Source organism: Oryctolagus cuniculus, chromosome 13, assembly GCF_964237555.1.
Source record: "Oryctolagus cuniculus chromosome 13, mOryCun1.1, whole genome shotgun sequence".
In the NCBI taxonomy this organism is placed as follows: domain Eukaryota; kingdom Metazoa; phylum Chordata; class Mammalia; order Lagomorpha; family Leporidae; genus Oryctolagus; species Oryctolagus cuniculus.
Genome location: NC_091444.1, coordinates 14,839,261 through 14,861,460, shown reverse-complemented (window position 1 = coordinate 14,861,460; position 22,200 = coordinate 14,839,261). Strand labels below are relative to the sequence as shown.

At 42.7% G+C, this 22,200-nt stretch overlaps 1 long non-coding RNA gene across 1 annotated transcript; it reads left to right on the top strand.

Annotated features, from left to right (window-relative positions):
• Nucleotides 1-1,207: 1,207 nt before the first annotated feature.
• Nucleotides 1,208-8,163, top strand: LOC138845055 (uncharacterized). Its single transcript, XR_011381788.1, has 2 exons — nt 1,208-1,570; nt 7,737-8,163. It is a non-coding gene; the product is annotated as an uncharacterized lncRNA (long non-coding RNA).
• Nucleotides 8,164-22,200: the final 14,037 nt, after the last annotated feature.

Genomic DNA, 22,200 nt, shown 5'->3' with positions numbered 1-22,200 from the left:
TAGCAGCTCACCACCTACTAGTGAAAACAGGCTTATAAACAAAGAATTAAAATGCAGTGTGATTAAAGTGTGATGGCATTGTGGCCTAAAGAAGGAAGTGGTCATCACGCTTGAGTAGGCAGTGGAGGTGCAGAGAGAGATTACTGAGCTCAGGTGGGGGAGGGGCAGCTGTTAGATTCCAAACAGAGCAACCCCAGGCACAGATGCACGGACATTTCCAACAACACATGTTGTTTCAAGAACTTCAAGTAGTTCAACTTTTCAGGGTCACAAAACACGGGGATTCAGGGAGACATGAAAGCTTTGGATGGGATGGATAGCCAGCAATTTGGATTTCTGTCTGTGGATCTGGCAGGATCATCAAAGTATCCTAAGCAAGGGGAGGTGTGTGCTACAATGTATGTTGATGAAACTGTTTTGTCAATAGCATTGAATGGGTCTGAATGAGGGAGGGGACAAGAATCAGAGCGTGATGAAGGTCAAAACCAAGGAAAAAGCCATGAGACTGTAGTAGGAACCAGAAGCAAAAGGCACTAGAAACATCTCACAAATCTGCTTGGGGCATCAATGGTAGGAGAAGGAGAGAAAACCTCACTGATGATTCTCTAGTGTTTGTACAAGTCAGACTTGTAAAAAAGAGTAGATATTGGTAGAAGTAAATACTCCCTTCCTTCATTCAATTCGTTATCTCCAGCTTGTGTCTTACAAATGCCTTCTTTTTTCTTCTCCTCTGTTGCCAGTTTAATCCTATTTTCTCTCAATTAAAATGTACAACTTGGCAACATCCCATTCTCTCCTTTCTTTGACTTGGGTACATGCACTCAGAATGTGTCTGGTGACATAAAACCCTGGGAGGGAATTGGGGGTGGAGTTAAGATGTATTGAGCAGTGTCACTGGACATTGAGGGTCACCAAGGTCAGAATTCTGAGGCTGTAGACATTCTCAGAGCTGGGTCCCCTGCCCCACGCTGTCCATGTGCTCTCCCACCAGCGCATGGCATAGGAAGTGACATCTTGGCCTCGAAGATGCAAAGCAGCTAATGAGGACTCGGTGTTGCTCTCCACAAACTTCTCTCTCACTTCTGATGTGGGCGGAAATGAACTCAGCCCAAAATGCTCGACTGGTTTCACCCCCTGAGCTGGGTGGTGCAGCTGCAAAGCGTGTGCTGTGAACCTTGTGAGCTCACATCTGAGAGCCACAGAACCATGACTTTGTGGCCGTAACTTAGGAGCGTATAAAACCCAAGGAGGCAGAGGGACCTTAACAATAGGAACACAGCCCTCTGTCTTACCAGGGCACACCCTCCTGACCCACAACTGAATGTACCTTGGGGCAGCACCTTCAGCAGGGCTGACATACTTCCTCTGCGGAACTGAACAGTGTTCACTCTGCTGCAGAGCAATGGTGAGACCGGAACACGTTTGTGCAGGAAGTCAGCGGTTCCCTTTTTAACAATGTCTGCTTGTCAACTGCTGTCCACGACTTCTAGGTGTTGCACAAGGAATCTGGGCTGCACTCCTTGCTGTCCCTGCCCTTCGGTGGAACTTTTCTCCGAATTCTGGCTGGAAGGTAGGTCACGAGGCCAGGAAGCAATAGACTCAGTTTCACAACACAGGGTGAGGTGAGGCTGAACTCCAAGCTCCTAGCTGTGTGAGCTGAGTTCAACACCCAGGTTGGAGTCCGCTGCCATTGTCACAGGGGCAAACTGCAGAGGTGACAGTAGACCAAGGTCTCCCTGCCTGTGACATGCAGATTAGGGACAGCAGCTCCTCCTAAACAGTAGAAGTCTCCTCCATTCCCCTGACACCCGCACACCGCACACACATCCTGCCCATGAGGGATTTACACACCCAACTCTCCCCAGGTTCATTCTTCATTTCAGTGAAGATTGTATGGTATGAGGACACCTGGCTGGGTTAGAAAATGCCCACGCTGCCTAGAGGTGTGTGAATGAATCAGCCATGAGATTGATTGTCTCTTCAGTGATAAGCAAATGACTTTAAAGCCAACAAAAATGGTCACTGACACTGTATCAATGACAAAACTGACTTTATCTTCTTGAGTACATTAAAAAGGAAAGTACATCCTTTTCCCCTAATTAAAGACTATGGAGGGCACTCCATTCATTTTGTTAGGTTTACCCTCATGATCCCGACGGAGTCAGAGGAATTAGAGCCCTCAAACACATCCTTTTTGTTTGTTTTATCACTGTTTCTTTGAAGTACAAGAGCCAGGTCCATATTGACTGCGTCCAAGGCAGCGATCTGCTGATTGTCTGGGCATGTAAGTGAATGCCATGTAAGACATGTAAGTGAATCTACGCTTTTTTAATAGAAGAGGGGCTATTAGAATGGGTCGTGCCTCCCTGTGAACAGATAGAAACAGCTCTTTTAGCTGGATATTCACAAATATACTGTAGATGGTCTACGTACAGAAAAAGCAAACTGCAAAGCTCATTGTGTGCAAAATTCACACCACCATTCACTTTTTTTTTTTTTTTTTTTTGGACAGGCAGAGTGGACAGTGAGAGAGAAAGACAGAGGGAAAGGTCTTCCTTTGCCGTTGGTTCACCCTCCAATGGCAATGGCCGCCGCAGCCGGCGCACCGCGCTGATCCGAAGCCAGGAGCCAGGTGCTTCTCCTGGTCTCACATGGAGTGCAGGGCTCAAGCACTTGGGTCATCCTCCACCGCACTCCCTGGCCACAGCAGAGAGCTGGCCTGGAAGAGGGGCAACTGGGACAGAATCCGATGCCCCGACCGGGACTAGAACCCCAGGGTGCCGGTGCCGCAGGCGGAGGATTAGCCTAGTGAGCCATGGCATCGGCCCACCATTCACTCTTAAAACTTCTAATCCTGAAAGGAAATGTAGTGTCTTAATAGTTTACATAAGCTTATTATGTTACATTTTGCTATATTTATATGTATGTGACATGAAAATTGCATAACCCATTTGCAAGAAAAATCATTAGTTAATGATAATTTAAAGACTGCTTTTAAAAAAACTATTTGTATGAAAAGAACTGAAAGGTCCTGTCCACTTGTAGGGTTTTTTAAAAAGATTTTATTTATTTATTTGAGAGGTAGAGCTATACACAGAGGGAGGAGAGACACAGAGAGAGGTCTTCCATCTGCTGGCTCACTCCCCAAGTCGCCACAATGGCCGGAGCTAGGCCAATCCGAAGCCAGGAGCCTCCCTGGGGCCTCCCACACGGGTGCAGGGGCCCACACGCTGCAGCCTACTAAGCCGCGGCGCCAGTCCCCCAGTTGCAGTTAAAAGAAATTTTTCTCTATGTAACTACAAGTTGGCCTTCACAATAGGTCAGTTGTTGATATTAAATAATATTAGGGAATTTGGAGTAATTTTCTGAAGTGCATGGTACAGACTGAATATCCTTTATCTGAAATATGTGAGACCAAGTAGATTGGATTTAGAATTTGTTCAGAATTTGAAATATTTCTACAGATACAATGAGGTGTCTTGGGCATGGGACCTATGTCTAAACACATGCCTGAACACATATATGTCTCACATGCAGCTTGTGTCCATGGCCTGAAGTTTCATTTAAGTGTACCTGCGTTTGGATAGTCACTTGTCACCTGAGGTCAGCTATGGAATTTTTCACTTGTGGCATCATGTCAGCCCTCAAAAAGTTTTGGGTTTTCAAGAATTTTAAATTTCAGATTTTCAAATCAGGGTTCTCAATTTGCAATGGCAATGGTATATGATGATGCAAATGTGGACATAGGAGAATATTCATAATTTTTGAACAGTCAGGCTGAAGTCTTTAGGAGCACAGTGTCAAAATGTTCTCATAATGCTTCAGAAAAAAACTAACTTGAGAGACTGATAAATATATTTAAAATTGAGGGGCTGGCACTGTGGTGTAGCGGGTAAATCTGCCACCTGCGGTGCCAGCTTCCTGTATGTACACCAATTCAAGTCCCAGCTGCCCCACTTCTGATAAAGCAGTGAAAGGTGACCCAAGTCTTTGGGCCCCTACAACTGTGAGGGAGACCCAGAGGAGGCTCCTGGTTCCTGGCTTCGGATCAGTGCAGCTCCAGCAGTTGTGACCAACTGGGGAGTGAACCAGCAGATGGAAGACTCCTCTCTCTCTTTCTTGGCCTCTACCTCTCTGTAACTGCCTTTCAAATAAATAAATCTTTAAAAAAGTTTTTAAAAAATTAAAAAAAAAATAAAATCGACTAAATGGGCATAAAAAACAATAAAATGCTTACAACTGGTGAATCTAGCTTCAGATATGTGAATGACCCCTATACAATTCTTTTTGTATTTGTTTAAATTTTTAACAAGCTGTTTATAAAACAGTAAGTGTAATAAACATTCAAATTTGCTTGGCACACTGGGCTTCCAGTTAATGATATCTTATCATGGTTATTTGCTATTCATCCTCTGAAATACTGTGTATTATTTATTCAGTATTATTCACTTTGTTACTCTGTTAAAAAGATGTACAATGGTGGTGGGAGTTATTTGACGCAGCAGGTAAGATGCCACTTGGGATACCTGCGGTCCATGTTATCTTCTCTCGGTTCTAGTCCAACTCTCCGTCCTGCTCAGCTTCCCTCCAATGTGTACCTTGGGAGATAGGAGATGAAGGTTCAAGTATTTGGGCCCCTGACACCTTTGTGAGAAATCCAGATTGAGCTGTAGGCTTCTAGATTTGAGCTGGCTCACCCCTGGCTGTTGAGGGCATTTGGGGAATGAACCAGTATATGGAAGATACGTCTCTGTCTCTGTCTCTGTCTCTGTCTCTGTCTCGCCCTTTCTTCTCTTTTGCTCCCTCTCCATCCCCTCTGTCTCTCTGCTTTTTAAATAAATGGAAATAAATGAATAACTATTTTTAAAAATGTATGTACAACTGAAACCATTTAGGGAAGAGGAAACGTCCAAATGTGCATTCATGCATGAACTTATCCATCTTCCTTAAAATAAGATAATTTTGTTAAAGGGGGTTTCTCTAGAGCACATTTTATTAGATTCTATTTAAATAAAAGTATATTTGTGTGTTTATATGTGTATGCCTGTGAGGGAACATGAATGTAAACAGAGAGAGATGTCTAAAAATACATTTTCCAAAAGGTAAACACTTATTATCTGTCAGACTACATTATTATTTGTGATTTTTAGCCTTGCATATTTTTTATTGAATGAATGTGGTATCATCTGAAAACATAACAGTATAATATAGCAAATGAATCACATATTGACCTTAATCTTATTTGAGAAATACATGAACTTATTGTTAACCAGCAACACATTCTGTGTACACAGTGTACACGACCAGTAATGACTTTCTCAAGAAAAACTCAATGGCATTGAGCTATTTTTAGGTTGTGATTGCACTCATATTTCTTTTTATTTTCCACTTAGGATAGCATTTGAGTGTGTGGTTTATATTTCAAAGAACATGAAATTCTAAATAAATAACTTCCTCTAGCACTGCATTTTCCTCTGTATCAAGGAAAGAATTATTCATATACTCTAGGCAGGCTAAAATGTAAGTCCAACTGATGATTACCTTTTCTTACTTATTTTTCTTTGCTTCTATCTTTTTAAAAAATTTTATTAAAATACAACATCCATATCAAGAAATGTACTCAAGTGTACAGATTCATGAGTTTTTAGTTACTTATCTCCCTCATAATCAACACCCAAATTAAGAACAAAGCCTTATTGGTACCCCCAAGAGTCTTCACTATTCCTACCCTCTCTTTATTTTTTTCACATTTGAAATAGAAGTATATTGTCATTTACATTGTATGATTCAGTGAGGCAACCTTTAAATCTATATCTATATATGATCTAACTTCCACACAATTTTTATCCTCTAAATGTTAAGCACCACAGAGAAGAGAAGACAGGTGCTATATTTTTCAGGCCTTGCTTATTTCACTTTGCATAATTATCTCCAGTAGCACCCTTTTTGTTGAAAATGTCAGGATTCAATTCTTTTTATGACTGAGTGGTATTCTAGAGTGTAAATATACCACATTTTCTTTTTCCAGTCATCAGTTGATGAACATCTAAGTTGATAACATATCTTAGCTATTGTGAATTGAGCTGCCATAAACATGGGAGTACAGATAACAGTTTCATATGCTACTTTCCTTTCAATTGGATATATTCCCAGGAGTAGCATAGAGGGTTCATATAGATTTACAGTTTTCCGTGGGATATCTATATTGTCTTCCATAATGGTTACACCAGTTTACATTCCCACCAACTGCGTATTAGCGTACCTTTTTCTCCACATTCTCACCAGCATTTGTCATTTTTTGATTTTTAGAAGACAGTCATTCTGAGGTGAGGTGATACCTCTTTGTCATCATTTGCATTTCTCTGATGGCTAGTAATCTTGAGCATTTTTTTTTCATGTGTCTGTTGGTCATTTCTGATTGATTCCTTTTTTAAAAAATGCCTGTTCATATTGTTTGCCCATTTCTTAACTGGGTCATTTGTTTAGTTGTTGTTGGGTTTCTTGAGCTCCTTATATACTATGGATTCTAATCTGTTATCAGATGCATAGTTTGCAAATATTTTCTACATTCTGCTCAGTGCCTCTTGTTTTTGTTGAGTATTTCTTTTGCTGGGCAGAAGCCTCTTATCTTGATGTAATCTCATTTGTCTATTTTTGCATTTATTGCCTGTGCTTTTGGGGTCTTAGTCCAGAAGTCTTTGCCTTAGGCAAATATCTTGCAGCATTTCCCTTGTGCTTTCCTCTATTAATTTGATGGTTTCAGGTCTTGGGTTTAGATTCTTGATCCCTTATGAGTTTATTTTTGTGTATAGTGCAAGGTAGGGGTCTTGTTTCAAACATCTATATATGTAAATCCAATCTCCCCAATACAATGTGTTGAAGAGAATATCCTTCCTCCAGGGAATGATGTTAGTTCATTTGTCAAGCATTAATTTGTTGTAGATATGTGTATTAATTTCTGGGGTTTCTATTCTGTCCCATTGGTCTACACATCTATTTTTGTGCCAAAACCAGGCTGTTTTGGCCAGCACCGAGGCTCAATAGGCTAATGCTCTGCCTGTGGTACCAGCACACCGGGTTCTAGTCCCAGTCGGGGCACTGGATTTTGTCCTGGTTGCTCCTCTTCCAGTCCAGCACTCTGCTGTGGCCCGAGAGTGCAGTGGAGGATGGCCCAAGTGCTTGAGCCCTGCACCCGCATGGGAGACCAGGAGAAACACCTGGCTCCTGCCTTCGGATCGAAGCACGCTGGCTGCAGTAGCCATTGGGAGGTGAACCAACGGCAAAGGAAGACCTTTCTCTCTGTCTGTCTCTCTCTCTCACTGTCCACGCTGCCTGTCAAAAAACAAACAAACAAAAACAACAAACAAACAAAAAAACCAGGCTGTTTTGATAATAAAAGCTCTGTAATTATGTCTTGAAATCTAGTGTTGTCATTCCTCCAACCTTGTTATTATTGCTCATTTTTACTTTGGCTATTCAGGGTCTTTTGTATTTTTGTATGTGTTTTAGGATTCTTCTAGATCTGTGAAGAATATCCTTGGGATTTGATTGAGGTCACATTTAATCTGTGAACTTCTTTGGGTAGTGTGGAAATTTTGATTATATTAATTCTTTCCATGAACATGGAAGATGTTTGTGTTTGTGTGTGTGTCTTACACTTTTTTCATTAATGTTTCATCATTTTCATTGTGGATATTTTTTACTTCCTCATTTAAATTTATCCCAATGTATTGCAGGATTTTTGAAGTTACTGTGAATTGGACTGATCTTACAAGTTCTTTCTCAGAACACTGTTGATATATAAGAAGGCTACTGGGGGCTGGCACTGTGGTGTAGTGGGTAAAGCCACTGCCTGCAGTGCCAGCATCCCATATGGGTGCTTGTTAAAGTTGCGGCTGCTCCACTTCTGATCCAGCTCTCTGCTATGGCCTGGAACAACAGTAGAAGATGGCCCAAGTCCTTGGGCCCCTGCACCCACATGGAAGACCCGGAAGAATCTCCTGACTCCTAACTTCAGATCAGCACAACTCTGGCCACTGCAGCCACCTAGGGAGTGAACCAGTGGATGGAAGACCTCTCTACCTCTCTCTCTGCCTCTCCTTCTCTCTCTGTGTAAATCTGACTTTCAAATAAATAAACCAACCTTATTAAAAAAAAAAAAAAGAAGGCTATTGATTTTTGTGTGTTGATTTTGTGTCCTGTAACTTTGTCAAATTCTCTCAGTAGAATATTATGGTTCCCCTATATAAAGCATCACATCCTCTACACACAAGAATAATTTGACTTCCTCCTTACTAGTTTGTATCTCTGATTTTTTTCTTGCCTAATGGCTCTGGCTAAACTCCCAGATACATATTGACTAATAATGGTGAAGAGTGGGTATTCTTGTTTGGTTCTGGATCTTAGTGGCAATTCTTCCAGTTTTTCCCCATTCAATATGATGTTGGCTGTGTGTTCGTCGTATGTTGTCTTGATTGCATTGATGTTATTTCAATAATCAATTTTTAAAAGCTTGTTTTTTAAGCAGTTGTATTTTATCAAATGAGTTTTCTGCACCTATTGAGATAATCATGATTTTTAACATTCATTTTTTTGATGTGATGTATCATGTTCACTGATTTGTGTATATTGAACCATCCCTTCATCATTGTGATAAATCCCATGGGTGGGTGGATAATCTTTTTGATGTGCTGTTGGATTCCATTTGCTAGTATTTTTTGAGGATTTTTGCATACATCTTTATAAGAGATATTGGTCTACAGTTCACATTTTTTGTTGTATCTTTCTCTGATTTTGGAGTTAAGGCAATGCTGGGCTCATAGAATGAATTTACGTTGCACAATTACATAATTATTCAACAATTACGTTGAATAATTTAAGAATTGGGATTAGTTCTTCCTTAAAAGCTTGGTAAATTTTGTGTTAAAGCCATCCAGTCCTGAATTCTTCTTTTTTTGGGAGGCTGTTTATTATAGATTCAGTCTTGGGCTTTATATTTCTTTCTGACTTGGTTTAGATAAACTATGTGTCCAGAAAGCTACCCATTTCTTCCAGATTTTTTGGTATATAGCTGTTTATAGTAATTCTTAATTATTCATTATATTTGTTTGGTTTCAATTGTAACATCTTCATTTTCTTCTCTATTTTATTATTTTTTCTTCTCTCTTTTTCTATTTTTGGTTAATTGGGCCAATGGTTTATCAATTTGGTCTTTTTTTTCCCTAAAAAACAGTTCTCTCACTGATCTTTGGTATGGTTTTTTTTTTTACTTCAATTTTATTTCTTCTTAATTTTCAAAATTTCTTTCCTTCTATTAATTTTGGGTTTGGTTTGTTCTTGTTTTTCTAGTTCCTTGAGATGTATTGGTAGATTAATTACTTGATACCTTTCCTTTTTTTGATGTAGGCACTTATTGCTGTAAGCTTTCTTAAGAATGCTTTTGCTGTACACCATAAGTTCTGGTATGTTGTGTTTTCACTTTCATTCAAGTGTCGCTCCCCGTCTTCGTGGAGGAACGACACAGGACTCTGCGCTGTTTTTTTGTCTGCTCGGCCCTCCCCGGGTTTGCTGCTGGTTCTTCCCGGGTTGGCTACCATCCCTTCCACCTCTGTGGAAGGGCGGTTCCCCCTGGCCACTTTCCCCACTTCCGCGGGGGAGTGGCACACCGCCGGCCAGCTCTCTCGGGGGCTGCACAGGTGTTCCTTCAGATAGATGTTCCTCTTAGATGTTCCTGGTGCATGTCGTCTCTCTCCTCCTTTATAGTCCTCTTCCGCCAATCCCAATTCGGCTGCCCACACGCCGAGTACGCTGCTCTCCTCCAATCAGGAGCAGGATCAGCTCCTGGAGGTCATCACTCAAGTTGGCAAGAGGCAGCTGCGTAGAAGCTGTTTTCTCCTCTCCCAGCGCCATATTGTGGGAGAGCAGATGCATAGAATAAGTCTTAATTCCAGTAACTTAGTCTAGTCCGAGTTACTCCCAGTTGCTCCACACAGATCCCCCTTTCTTTTTATTTTTTGGCGTTGATACCCACCTGTCTTTGGTGCCCCGCGGCGCACACTCTGCTCTGCTTGCTAGAGTTGCCCACAGGTGCTTACAAGCCCTATCAATCAGGCAAACCGAATCCGGGTCCTCTCTTCACCATGTTGTGAGGAGGTTTTTAGGCGCTGATGCGTGCCTGTGTTCGGTGCCCTGCAGCGCATGCTCTGCTCTGCTAGAACTGCCTGCAGGTGCTTACAAGCCCTACCAATCAGGCAAACCGAATCCAAGCCTTCTCATTGCCGTATTGTGGGGAGACTTATTGGTGTTGATTCGTGCCTATCTTTGGTGACCTGCAGCTCATACTCTGGTCGAGCTGCCTACTGGTGCTTATCGCCTTACTAATCAGGCAGACCGAATCCAAGCCTTCTCATTGCGGTATTGTGGGGAGACTTATTGATGTTAATTCGTGCCTGTCTTCGGTGACCTGCAGCGCATAAGCTGCTAGCTGCCCGCAGGTGCTCACCACCTCCCTAATCAGGCAGACCGAATCCAAGCTCTCTCATTGCCATGTTGAGGGGAGGCCTTATTTTTCTCTATTTCTCTATCTCCGGGCATTCCTATCTCTCCTATTTTACTTCTATCTACCAGCATTCCTATTTCTCTCATTTTACTTCTAAACTTCTGTTTCTCTTATCCCTGCGGCTTCCCGGCGCCCGCCCCGAGGCTGCTTCTCAGCGGCTTCCCGGCTCTGAGCCGCTTCAGCCCGCGCTTCTCTCATCTGCACGGCTTCCCGGCTTCGCGCGCGCACTCCGTGGTCTCCGCGCCCCTTCGCGCCTGCACCACGGCCTCGCACTAGCCCCACGTTCCCTATCTATTCACGCCCCATGCTCTCTCTGCACGCGGTGGCTTCCGTGAATCACACAGCACAGCTCACGTTTCCGCCACCGGTATTCAGTCCAAGTTCCCCGGGCTAACCTGGCGAATTCAACCCAGCTCATGTCTGCGCCCTTCGGCTTGGCTTCCCGTCCTTTGCTCCCCGGGCTAATCTGACGGATTCCAACCTGGCGGCCCACGTCTCTGCCTCTGGTTCCAGATTTTCGCCTTTTGCTCCCCAGGCTGACTTGAAGAATCCCAAGATAGCTTACGTCTCTGCTTCAGCCTGCACTCGCGGCTTCATCCTCCCTAACATATTTTTATCTACCCGGTATGTTTCCCTAACTTTTCTCCCAACAACAATATTCCCCTCTCATTTCTCCTGGCCTCTCCCCACAGTCCGTATCCAAGTCTAAGTTTCTTCTAGGTTTCACTTTCACTTTCAATCTCCTAGCTTCCCCGCCATAGTCTGCATCGGAGTCTATGAAAGCTTTCACTTTCGCTTTCAATCCTAACTTCTTTCCCACAGACCATATCCGAGTCTATGCCTAGGCTTTCGATAGCTTCTTCCGGTACCTTTTCCGTCCGGCTTTCCCCTAGGTTCTTTGCTAGTCTCTCTCTCCGGTATTTTCCCACTTCTTCCCGCTTCTTCCCTCCTAGGTTTCCTATCCGAGTCACGGCACCATTATGTCGCTCCCCCTCTTCGTGGAGGAACGACACTAAACCCTGCCTAGGCTTCATATCCGAGTCACGGCACCATTATGTCGCTCCCCGTCTTCGTGGAGGAACGACACAGGACTCTGCGCTGTTATTTTTGTCTGCTCGGCCCTCCCCGGGTTTGCTGCTGGTTCTTCCCGGGTTGGCTACCGACCCTTCCACCTCCGTGGAAGGGCGGTTCCCCCTGCCACATTCCCCACTTCCGCGGGGGAGTGGCACACTGCTGGCCAGCTCTCTCGGGGGCTGCACAGGTGTTCCTTCAGATAGATGTTCCTCTTAGATGTTCCTGGTGCATGTCGTCTCTCTCCTCCTTTATAGTCCTCTTCCGCCAATCCCAATTCGGCTGCCCACACGCCGAGTACGCTGCTCTCCTCCAATCAGGAGCAGGATCAGCTCCTGGAGGTCATCACTCAAGTTGGCAAGAGGCAGCTGCGTAGAAGCTGTTTTCTCCTCTCCCAGCGCCATATTGTGGGAGAGCAGATGCATAGAATAAGTCTTAATTCCAGTAACTTAGTCTAGTCCGAGTTACTCCCAGTTGCTCCCCACATTCAAGGAACTTTTTATTTATTTTTTTATTTCTTTTATGACCCACTGTTCGTTCAGGAGAATGTTTTTCCATCTCCATGTGTTTATATTTTCTAGAGTTTCTTTTGTTGTTAATTCCTAGCCTTCCTTTTTGATTGATGGATTTATTCTTGGAAATACGCCTCTCTATACTGGTAGAGTGCCTGAAACTTGCAATGACGTTCCAGCTGTAGGTACTGGCTAGAGGTCCAGCACCATTTGTGGGTGGAGCAGGAGTCCAGAGTGAGGTTAAGTATGGTATAGCACTTCTGGATACCACCAATAGGGGAAGGGATGTTGGAGCTAGCTAGTGTGTTCACAATCCCAGCACTTTCTGTGTCAGTTGACACAGTTGGTTCATAGCCTAGAATGAGCTCACTGCACCTGTTCATCCCACTCACCTAGGCATGTGCATCACACAGAAAACTGACCTACATTTTGGTGTGCACCTCAAGCCTTCTGAGAGATCTGTCCCCAACTCTGACTTTCGGCAGTCAGACTGCTCAGGTGCCCAGGAACTCAGCCGTAGCCCGCGCCCCACTTAGCTCCATGGACTATGCCCAGAACTCACAGTCACAGGATGCAAGGGGTCCTCTCTTCACCCTGTAAGCTGCCCTTCCCCAGCGCGTGCTGACCGCCATTCCCTGAGTCAGGAAGGAGATCAGCTGCAGCTTCATCTCACCAAACTGAAACTGGAACTCTGGTGGAGAACAGGACAGAAGCAGCAGGGTCCCCTTCACATAGCAGAGTGATCACTTGGTCCCCAGCATTGCCCAAGTCTGAACTCAGTCAGTGAGGACTGTGAAATTCTCCCTCAGTCAAATCCACTTGATTGGACAAGGCTGAGGCAGCCTCCTCCCACCTAGCCTGGGAAGTTGGTGCTCCCTAGCTGAGTGCCGGAGGTGTTTATATAGGAGTTGCTGGTAGTACATGGCTGGGGGCTGCGCATCTGCACTCTCGCCTCACTGCTCCACAGGTCTCTATTCTATTCTGTCCAATCTCCATCGAACATTTCTCTTGTTCATTCTCCTGAGAATGTTGTCCTCCTTCGTGTCCTGTACCTGTTTGTATTTGAAGTCATCTCAATTTCTCCCTATTCAGCCATATTGGATTTCCAACAATAACATTTTCGATGAAAACTTCCTTATTCTAAGTTATTATTAGTGAGGCAAGCATATAATCTATCTTAGAAGCAACTGTGACTTTCATTGAAATCTCATGATACATCTTGCACATGGATTGCATGCTCTCATGAATCACTTTCATATAAGGGAACAGAATTACAAGAAATAATCGTATTGCTGTAGTGTGTGTTCTTCCTCACTGTGTTTATTAAAAGTAGGAAATTCATAATTTTAAAATCTATAACCATGTCAATTCGTTGTTGACCATGGGTAAGCTTGGATGTTCTTTACAAAGTTGTGTATTTAAATATTAGTGACATGCAAAGATCAGAATCAGATCAGAGTTATTGTTTGAAGAAGAAAGTAAGAACTTTCTCTGGGGCCAGTGTTATGGCACAGCAAGTTAAGCACACGCAGCTGCTTGTGACACCAGCATCCCATATCAGAGCTCCAGTTAAAGTGCTGGGCACTCTACTTCTGATCCAGCTCCCTGGTAATGCAGCTGCAAAAACAGTTGGAGATGGTACATGTGCCTGGGCTTGGGCCCCTGCCGCCCATGTGGGAGACCTAGACAGAGATCTGGACTCCTTGCTTCAGCCTGGCCCAGCTCATATCACTGGGGTCATTTGGGAAGTTCATGCAAAAAAAAAAATAGTGAAATGTCACAATTACTAGTGCTTTTTTCCCTAGTTTTGTCATTCATTCTCCCAAGCAAACTTAAGAAAGGATCAGATGTGGCTGAAAAGCCTTGAGAGCATTTCAGGCATGGAAAGCCAAGACACCGTGGCAAAAAATATCCTACATGAAGGATCTCTGTGAGTGAGACCCCAGTGGAAAGAAGGGGCCATCAAAGAAGGATGCGCTTTTCTCTGAAGGGAGGAGAGAACTTCCACTTTGCTTTATGCCCTTGTCTAAATGCTGAAGGAGTTGTGGTAACAAAAGGTTTCCATAGCCTTGACAGCTGATGGCAAGAGCCTCAGGTGATCAGATGTCATAAATAAGACTGTTAATTGTTAAATTAACAACGGAAGCCACTGTGCACTTATTTCCCATGTAGGACTTCTGTCCTTAATGAGTTGTACTATGAGAATTAACTGCAAAACTTGTTCTCAAACAGTACTTTATATGCTGTGTGTGTGTGTGTGTATGGGTGCAAAGTATTGAAATCTTTACTTAGTATAAAGGGAATCTTTGTTATATTAAGTTAATTAAAAAGGAATCTTAAAGAAGAATGGAATGGGAAAGGGAGTAGGAGGTGGGAAAGGAGTGGGAGTGGGATGGTGGGTATGGGGGGAAGAACCACTATATTCCTAAAGTTGTACCTATGAAATTTGCATTAATTAAATAAAAGCTTAAAAAAATAAAGGATCAGAAAAACTCACTAATAGTGGATACAGTCTTCAACAAAAAAAAACAAAAATTTTGGATCTACTATTTCTCTCATCAGCTGAGTGAGATGCAAATTATTTTAACTTGTCTGAGCAAGGGTCAGAAATCTCTGTTTATAATTAGCATAATAAATGATTCAGATTTAGGGAACCCTAAGATTCTTAAATAACAACATTCAGATAGTGAAAAAAATGCCTTATTGGAAGGACCTTTGGGCCTTGCTGGCAGGACAGGATGCAGAAGGGTAGCATCGCACACCCTGGTCATGGAGCTATTCACCAGCCCTAGGGGATCCATCAATTTCCCCCGATGTTATCTGGTGTCTTATTTTACACCTGAACTTAGAAAAAATCAAAGACCCCTTTTCTGTAGCTATTCGTCAGCATTTAGGGGAATGATTTCAATTTCCATTGAAGCCATCCCCCCCACACACACCCTACACACACACACACACACATACACACACAGCTGGTGAGGTTTTCCATCACACTGTTTCTGGGGATCCAGTATTTTTTTCTCTTCTTCCCCCTCTCGTCATTTTCCTCTTACCTGCATAATATCTCAGACGTAATGTGAGTTCAACCTCTATGGAATCCTGTAGATGTAAGAGGATTATAATTAAACAGGCAACTGAAAGTTAAAAGTACTGTGGTGCAAGTGCATTGAGACTGGTAGCCCCTGCAGTAGGCTACAGTGCAGATAGTTCTACTGTGATAAGCTGTGTTGTCTTGACATAGGCATTAGTACCCTCAATCAGTGTACACAGGTTCTCTCAATGCTTACACCATTTCAGCAGCTGTGTCCCATACGAGGAGCACTGGTACTTTCAGCAATAAAACAAGAGAGAGATGTCACCGGAGTTGAAAAGAAGGAAACAACAGGCTGATGAGGGGTGGCATGAGAGGATGAGTGGGAGGGGGCAGGTGGGAGACTGCTTCTTCCCTCCTCATAGGTATATGCCCGACTACTTGAGAGGCACATGAGAAAGGTCAAAGTTCACAGATGGCAGAAGGGATATTGTAAGCTTATGTTCACCATCCATCTATGATGGAAAAGGAGACACATTTTAACCACACACTTATTGAACTACAAATGCCTGTACAACATTTACACCTAATGTAAACCATTTATTATTAGCTTCTAAATTTCCAATGATCTACAGAATCTGACACCCGTACAATATTACATGTTATCATTTTTGCAATTGGAATTACATGACAACTATGCTAAAACTCTAAAGTGTCTAATAAAATAGACTATTATTCATTGATCCACATATAGTTAAGACACACATTTGTATTGAACATCTATCACATATTACTTAGATATAATTATAGTAATGATGTAGTGATGATTTAGTAGAAATGTGTATCAAACTTGAAGGTAATTAAGATAAAACTTGAGAGACATATGCTGATTCCAGTCAGCAATAATTAAAAACAACACTGTATCCATAACTAATGGTTAGCAAATGCTTTCTGTACACCAAGCATTTTAATAAACTATCAAGGGGCTGGCGACGTGGCTCACTTGGTTAATCCTACACCTGAGGCGCCGGCATCCCATATGGGCGCCGGGTGCTAGTCCTGGTTGCTTCTCTTCCAGTCCAGCTCTGTGCTGTGGCCTGGGAGGGCAGTGGAAGATGGCCCAAGTTCTTGGGCACTTACACCCACATGGGAGACCAGGAAGAAGCACCTGTCTCCTGGCTTTGGATTGGCGTAGCTCCGGCCGTAGTGGCTGTTTAGGGGGTGAACCAACGGAAGGAAGACCTTTCTGTCTCTCTCTCTTACTGTCTAACTCTATATAAAAAAAATAAACTATCTATACATATTACTTCATTCAAGTGCTGAAATCAATACAGAGCATATAAATTATACCTGTTATAGAGTTGAGGAGATGAATTTTAAGTCAATGATCACAAATTTGTGGGTATTTCTAATTTCTTGCTAAGGTAGTTATTTTAATATAAATTAGTGGTAGCATTTAAAAATAGGAAAAATTACAGAAAAATATATATTTTAGCTTTTGTTGACATCTAGAAGGTTGAACAATTTGAGGACTCACATTTTGAGCATGTTTAATAAGCTAAAGCTGAGTAACGGATGCTCTTCTAAACAAAGCACCCACCTAGCAACTAATAAATTTTTTCATTAAAAATTTTATTGATATGTTCACAAACAATGCAAAAAAAGCCATGTTCAATTTGATTAATTTTATGAAGTTGCCGCAAAATTAAAAGAAGCAATCAAATCGATAAACAGAATTTATCAGGATTCCCAAAGCTCTCGCTTTGCTACTTTTAGTCAATATCTCCAACCCCAAGATTATTGCTACCCTGACTTTCTACATCAGAAATTATATTTGCTTGTTAGAGTGCACGAAGGTCCTCACTAGATGCTGAGCAGATACAAGCACCAGACTCTTGGATTCCCCAGCTTCCAGAACTGTGAGACACACAAACTTCTCTTCTTTATAAATTACCCAGTCTCAGGTATTTGTTTAGTAAGAAAAAAAATGGAATAAGACTGTAGATCTCTGATTTGAGTGTTTCACTACTACAAATAATGACAGTGAATATTGGAGTTCATATCATTTGGTGAACATGCAAGGGTATTTCAAACAGTTCATGAAAATGTCTAGAATGAAAACGATTGTGCATGGATTTCTAATTTTAAATATTGATTTATGTGTGAGAGAGTGTGTGTGAGTGTGTGTGTGCCTCCATCTGCTGGTTAACTCCTAAATCCTGGGGCTGAAGCCGGAGCTCAATCCAGGAACTCAATTGCTTGAGCCATCACTGCTGCCACCCAGGATCTCATTAGCAGGAAGCTGGAGTCTGGAGCCAGAACTGTGAAAACTCAGTAGAAATGTTGGATCCTTTATGACCAAAGGCTGTCTTTCTCAAGGACCTGGGGATCATCTCTTTGAAATATAGATATGGCATCCCTATCTTCCAGTTTCTGTGAAAGGGTAGGAGGCTGCCTACCTCCTAGGTGAAAAATTACCTATCAATCATTCCAATCTAAGCAGCTTATTTCTCCTCTGGATAAAGTCAATCATCTAACACAGATGGTGACCCCAGTTACTAGGAAAGAGTTAGGGTGCACTTTATAATGCTGTCACATCCTCTTACTTGAAGACTAGTTATTGTTTATCTTGAAAATACGTTTGGGGCCGGCACCGTGGCTCACTTGTTTAATCCTCCACCTGCGGCGCCGGCATCCCATATGGGTGCCCATTCTAGTCCCGGCTGCTCCTCTTCCAGGCCAGCTCTCTGCTATGGCCCAGGAGTGCAGTGGAGGATGGCCCAAGTGCTTGGGCCCTGCACCCCACGGGAGACCAGGAGAAGCACCTGGCTCCGAATTGGCTTAGTTCTGGCTGTGGCAGCCATTCAGGGGGTGAACCAACAGAAGGAAGACCTTTCTCTCTGTCTCTCTCTCTCACTAACTCTATCTGTCAAATAAATATTAAAAAAAAAAAAAAAGAAAAAAAAAGAAAATACGTTTACAATTGGTTGTTTCTGCTTGGGTATTCCTCCCCCTCTCCTTTCTCCCCCTCCCCTTTCCCTCCCCTTCCCCTCTCCCTCCCCTTCCCCTCCCCTTCCCCTCCCTTTCCCCTCCCCTTCCCCTCCCCTCCCCCTCCTTCTTCCCCTTCCCACCTCCCCTCCCCTTTCTGCCATCTTTGAGGAGATTGCCTGTGATGTGCTCATGTCTGGTTTAATTCTTCTCCAATCATAAAAATATTGTTTTTCTCTATTACCTTAGTGGAGAGGGTTTCTGGATTGGGAGATGATTTTGTGGTTAATTGTGTTTCCCCAACACATATCAGGGTTGAATTCACAATTGAACCATTGTCTGAGATGTGAAAGCATATTCCAATACAACGGAACTTCTGTCAGCCTGCTGTGATGCCTGTTCCTAACCTGCTCGTCTGATGGGACAGAGATTGTGCTAGGGAGGGAAAGGAGGAGGACAGGGAACCCTGCAGTCTGGTGCCAAGAAGCCTACCAGGAGTTCACTTTCTATCACAATCCTTGTCTTTGTTTATTGCCAAGTAGCTCTGTGGGGCTAGGTAAGACTGCACGTGAGCATTCTCTCACGTTGAAGGAATCAATGCAGACCCCAGACTCTGCTGCTTAGGAGCCCAGAACCGGGCCAGCGCCACGGCTCACTAGGTTAATCCTTCACCTGCAGCGCCGGTACCGCGGGTTCTAGTCCCGGTCGGGGTGCCGGATTCGGACCCGGTTGCCCCTCTTCCAGGCCAGCTCTCTGCTATGGCCCGGGAGTGCAGTGGAGGATGGTCCAAGTGCTTGGGCCCTGCACCCCATGGGAGACCAGGATAAGCACCTGGCTCCTGCCTTCGAATCAGCGCAGTGCGCGGGCCGCAGCGCACCGGCCACAGCCGCCATTGGAGGGTGAACCAACGGCAAAAGGAAAACCTTTCTCTCTGTCTCTCTCTCTCACTGTCCACTCTGCCTGTCAAAAAAAAAAAAAAAAAAAAAAAAAAAGAGTCCAGAACAGAGGCAGAGAAGTTCCCTGCAAGCCACTGAACTATTTCAGGGCTTTGGCTTCTACAGGTCCCTTTCAAGGTCTAGGAAAATGTACTTGATTTCGATTACTTGATCTCGTTTTTATAAAATTTGCAAAAGTTAGATCTTTTTGCATTCCTTTTGATAAAGAGGGCTTGCCAAATTATAAAAAGCTTTAGGTCCTAATGTGAAAAGGAAAGAGCAAGGGAGCAAGAAAAGGTGGCATAACACTGAATTTAGACATGTTCTACAGGCAGGGCTTCATAAGAATGTAGCTGCTTTCCAAAAATAGTTACTACAATTTCTTAGGGAAAATATGTTTTTTAAAATTCTTGCCAAGTAATGGGAAATTCAGTTTACCCAAGTGACCTGAATTCTTGACATCCAACTAAAAAACCTGTCAGAAAATAGTTCACCAATACATTTGCCTTCTTTCCACATAAGTTATTCTATATAATTAAACAATGTTGGGTAAAAAGAAAATAATATGATCATTACAATATTGTGGAAAATCTTTTCAAAACTCCATGTTTTAAAAATGGGAAATTTTAGGAATTCACAAATTTAAATTATGAGTATAGTGTTAATACTGTTTTGGTATTCTATACTAAAAATACTTCAGCAATGTACAAATTGCTACTTCCATGAAATGTGTTTATATTCTAAATATATCAGGCTATGAGACAGAAGGAAAAGACTACCCTCTCCCTAAACAGTTATTTCCAAAAGACTCAGAATTCATATAAAAACATCCTCTAAGCACAGCTCTAAATGTGTCCCTGTTTGGAGATACACAGAAAGAGCAACCGACAAATGCCAGCTGCAGTCTTTTATGATGTGTGCTAGCTTCCCATATAAAATCGAACCTAAAGGAAATCTTCAAAAAGCTGAGTTGCTAAAAGATCGTGGCTATGAACTATCTTCCTTTTAGAGGCATCCAGTTTTGGTGAGAATGTGCCCTTTAGTGAAATGTAGGAGAGTGAGTGGAATGTAGACTTTGAGCCTGACAAGAGAGAGATTTGGGGGTGCACAGACGTGGGGGTGAGGGCATATGACTTGGGCTGACTTCCCATGCTCCTCACCCACTTTTCCTCTGGAGGCTTTAAACTTTTCAAAGACTTACTCCATGGGGTCTGTGGGGTTGCTGAATTTGACTAGACCTTTAGACCTCGCCTTTCCTTCCTAGATTTCCCTTCAAGAGTCTCGTTGCCTTCTGCAAAATAGGGGTGCCATGGAAGCTGGAAGAACAGGGGGGCCGGCAGGGGGTTTCTCCTACTGTATTATTTCTCAGACTCCCGTTGAAAAGGAGCGTTAGCCTACAAATGGTCAACCACTTGCAATTCCCCCTGGACACACACGGTGGTTGCATTCCCTTGAGCAAGAGCAGAGTTGAACAGGAGTTGTACAGGAGGAACAGGAGGGCTAATTCAGGTTACCAAACCATTCTGCTCAGGCACTTGTGTGCTGAGGGAGGAACCAAGGCTATGGGATAGAGTGAAAGGACCTTGCAGAGCCATGTTACACACGTAATCTCATTTTGCATGCTCTTCCGTAGAGTATTAATGATTAGATAAATTTTAGTATTTGTTGCAGTAGGAGCTCTTTCCAGTCAGACGAGGCTCCCATTTCTTCTCCTTTTTGGTTTTTGTTTGACTTTTGGGTTTTGGTTCTCTCTGATTTACAATCCATACATGCTTATGTACATACAGTGATTCTCAAGAAATAGCTTTGTGTTTGGCAATTCCTTATTAAGTAATCATATAAAACAGCAGTCATAAGATTCTGGTTCAAAAGCAGAAAAAAGGCAAATGCTCTCTCAGTATTTACAGTTACTTATTTAGTTACTTTGGAAGCTCAAGTTTAATTACCAAGGACAGATGAATTATTCACTTATATTTTGTAAGTGAAGAAATCAATGCGATTTTCATTTTTTAGAAATGAGCACAAATGTCTGCATGGTACCTGTAAAATATTTTCTTGATCTCTGAAGAATATGACAGAGGTCTTAAAATTTTAAAAAGTAACCGTTCTTTAAAAAATTTAATCGTCATGAGGCTTTAATGTTGAGATTCCCTACAAGACATCAACTGTGCTTTGATATATTATGACAGCAAGAATAGAAATAGCACCGCAAAATTTAAAAACCCTCTTCCAAATAACCAACATTTTTAAAAAAGATTTATTTACTTTTAAGGAAGAGTTTGAGAGAGAGAGAGAGAGAGAGAGAGAGAGAGAGAATCTTCCATCTTCCATTCACTGGTTCACTCTCTGAATAGCAGCAACTGGTTGGGTCAGGCCAAAGCCAGGAGTTAGGAATTCCATGCAGGTCTCCCACTTCAGTGTCAGGGGCCCAAGACCTTGGCCCATGTTCCCCTGCTTTTCAAGGTGCATTAACATGGAGATGGTTTGAAAGTGGAGCAGCTGGGACACAAACAGGTGCCCAAATGGGATGCAAGCATTGCAGGTGGCAGCTTGACATGCTATGCCACGACACTGGGCCCAAATACTCAACTTTTTGAAAAAATAATAATTTGTTTTCTGATGAATGTTCTTAATGAATTAAACTGACAGATTCTTGCAACCCTTTTATTTTAGATAGGCAGTAACTGGAGCCCGATGTTTACTTCCCCAGAGGCAGGTGGCTGGTGGCTAATAATCACTGGGTCCAGAAGTTGAAGCACATTCCTAGGGTATCGTATCTAAGTCAGACATAAAACAATTTAGGATTATTTTTTCATTTACTCTGACTTAATTAGAGTGGCAACCTCTCTGAAGAGAATAAGATCACTTAGTGTAGAGGCAGTTATCATCTTGATCCAGGGGTACACAGAGGCCTGGAGTGATCACAGCTCACAGCCTACTCTTGCATTTAATTATAAAGCAATGCAACTGAAAGGGCTTTAAAAACATTCTGTGGCTTAAAACACTATTAAAATAGCTCTTAAATTTTCAAAGCAAGTGCTGTGATATACTTTATACAACATGGTGTGCATCACTTTGATAGACTTGAGGACTCCAAATATCCTA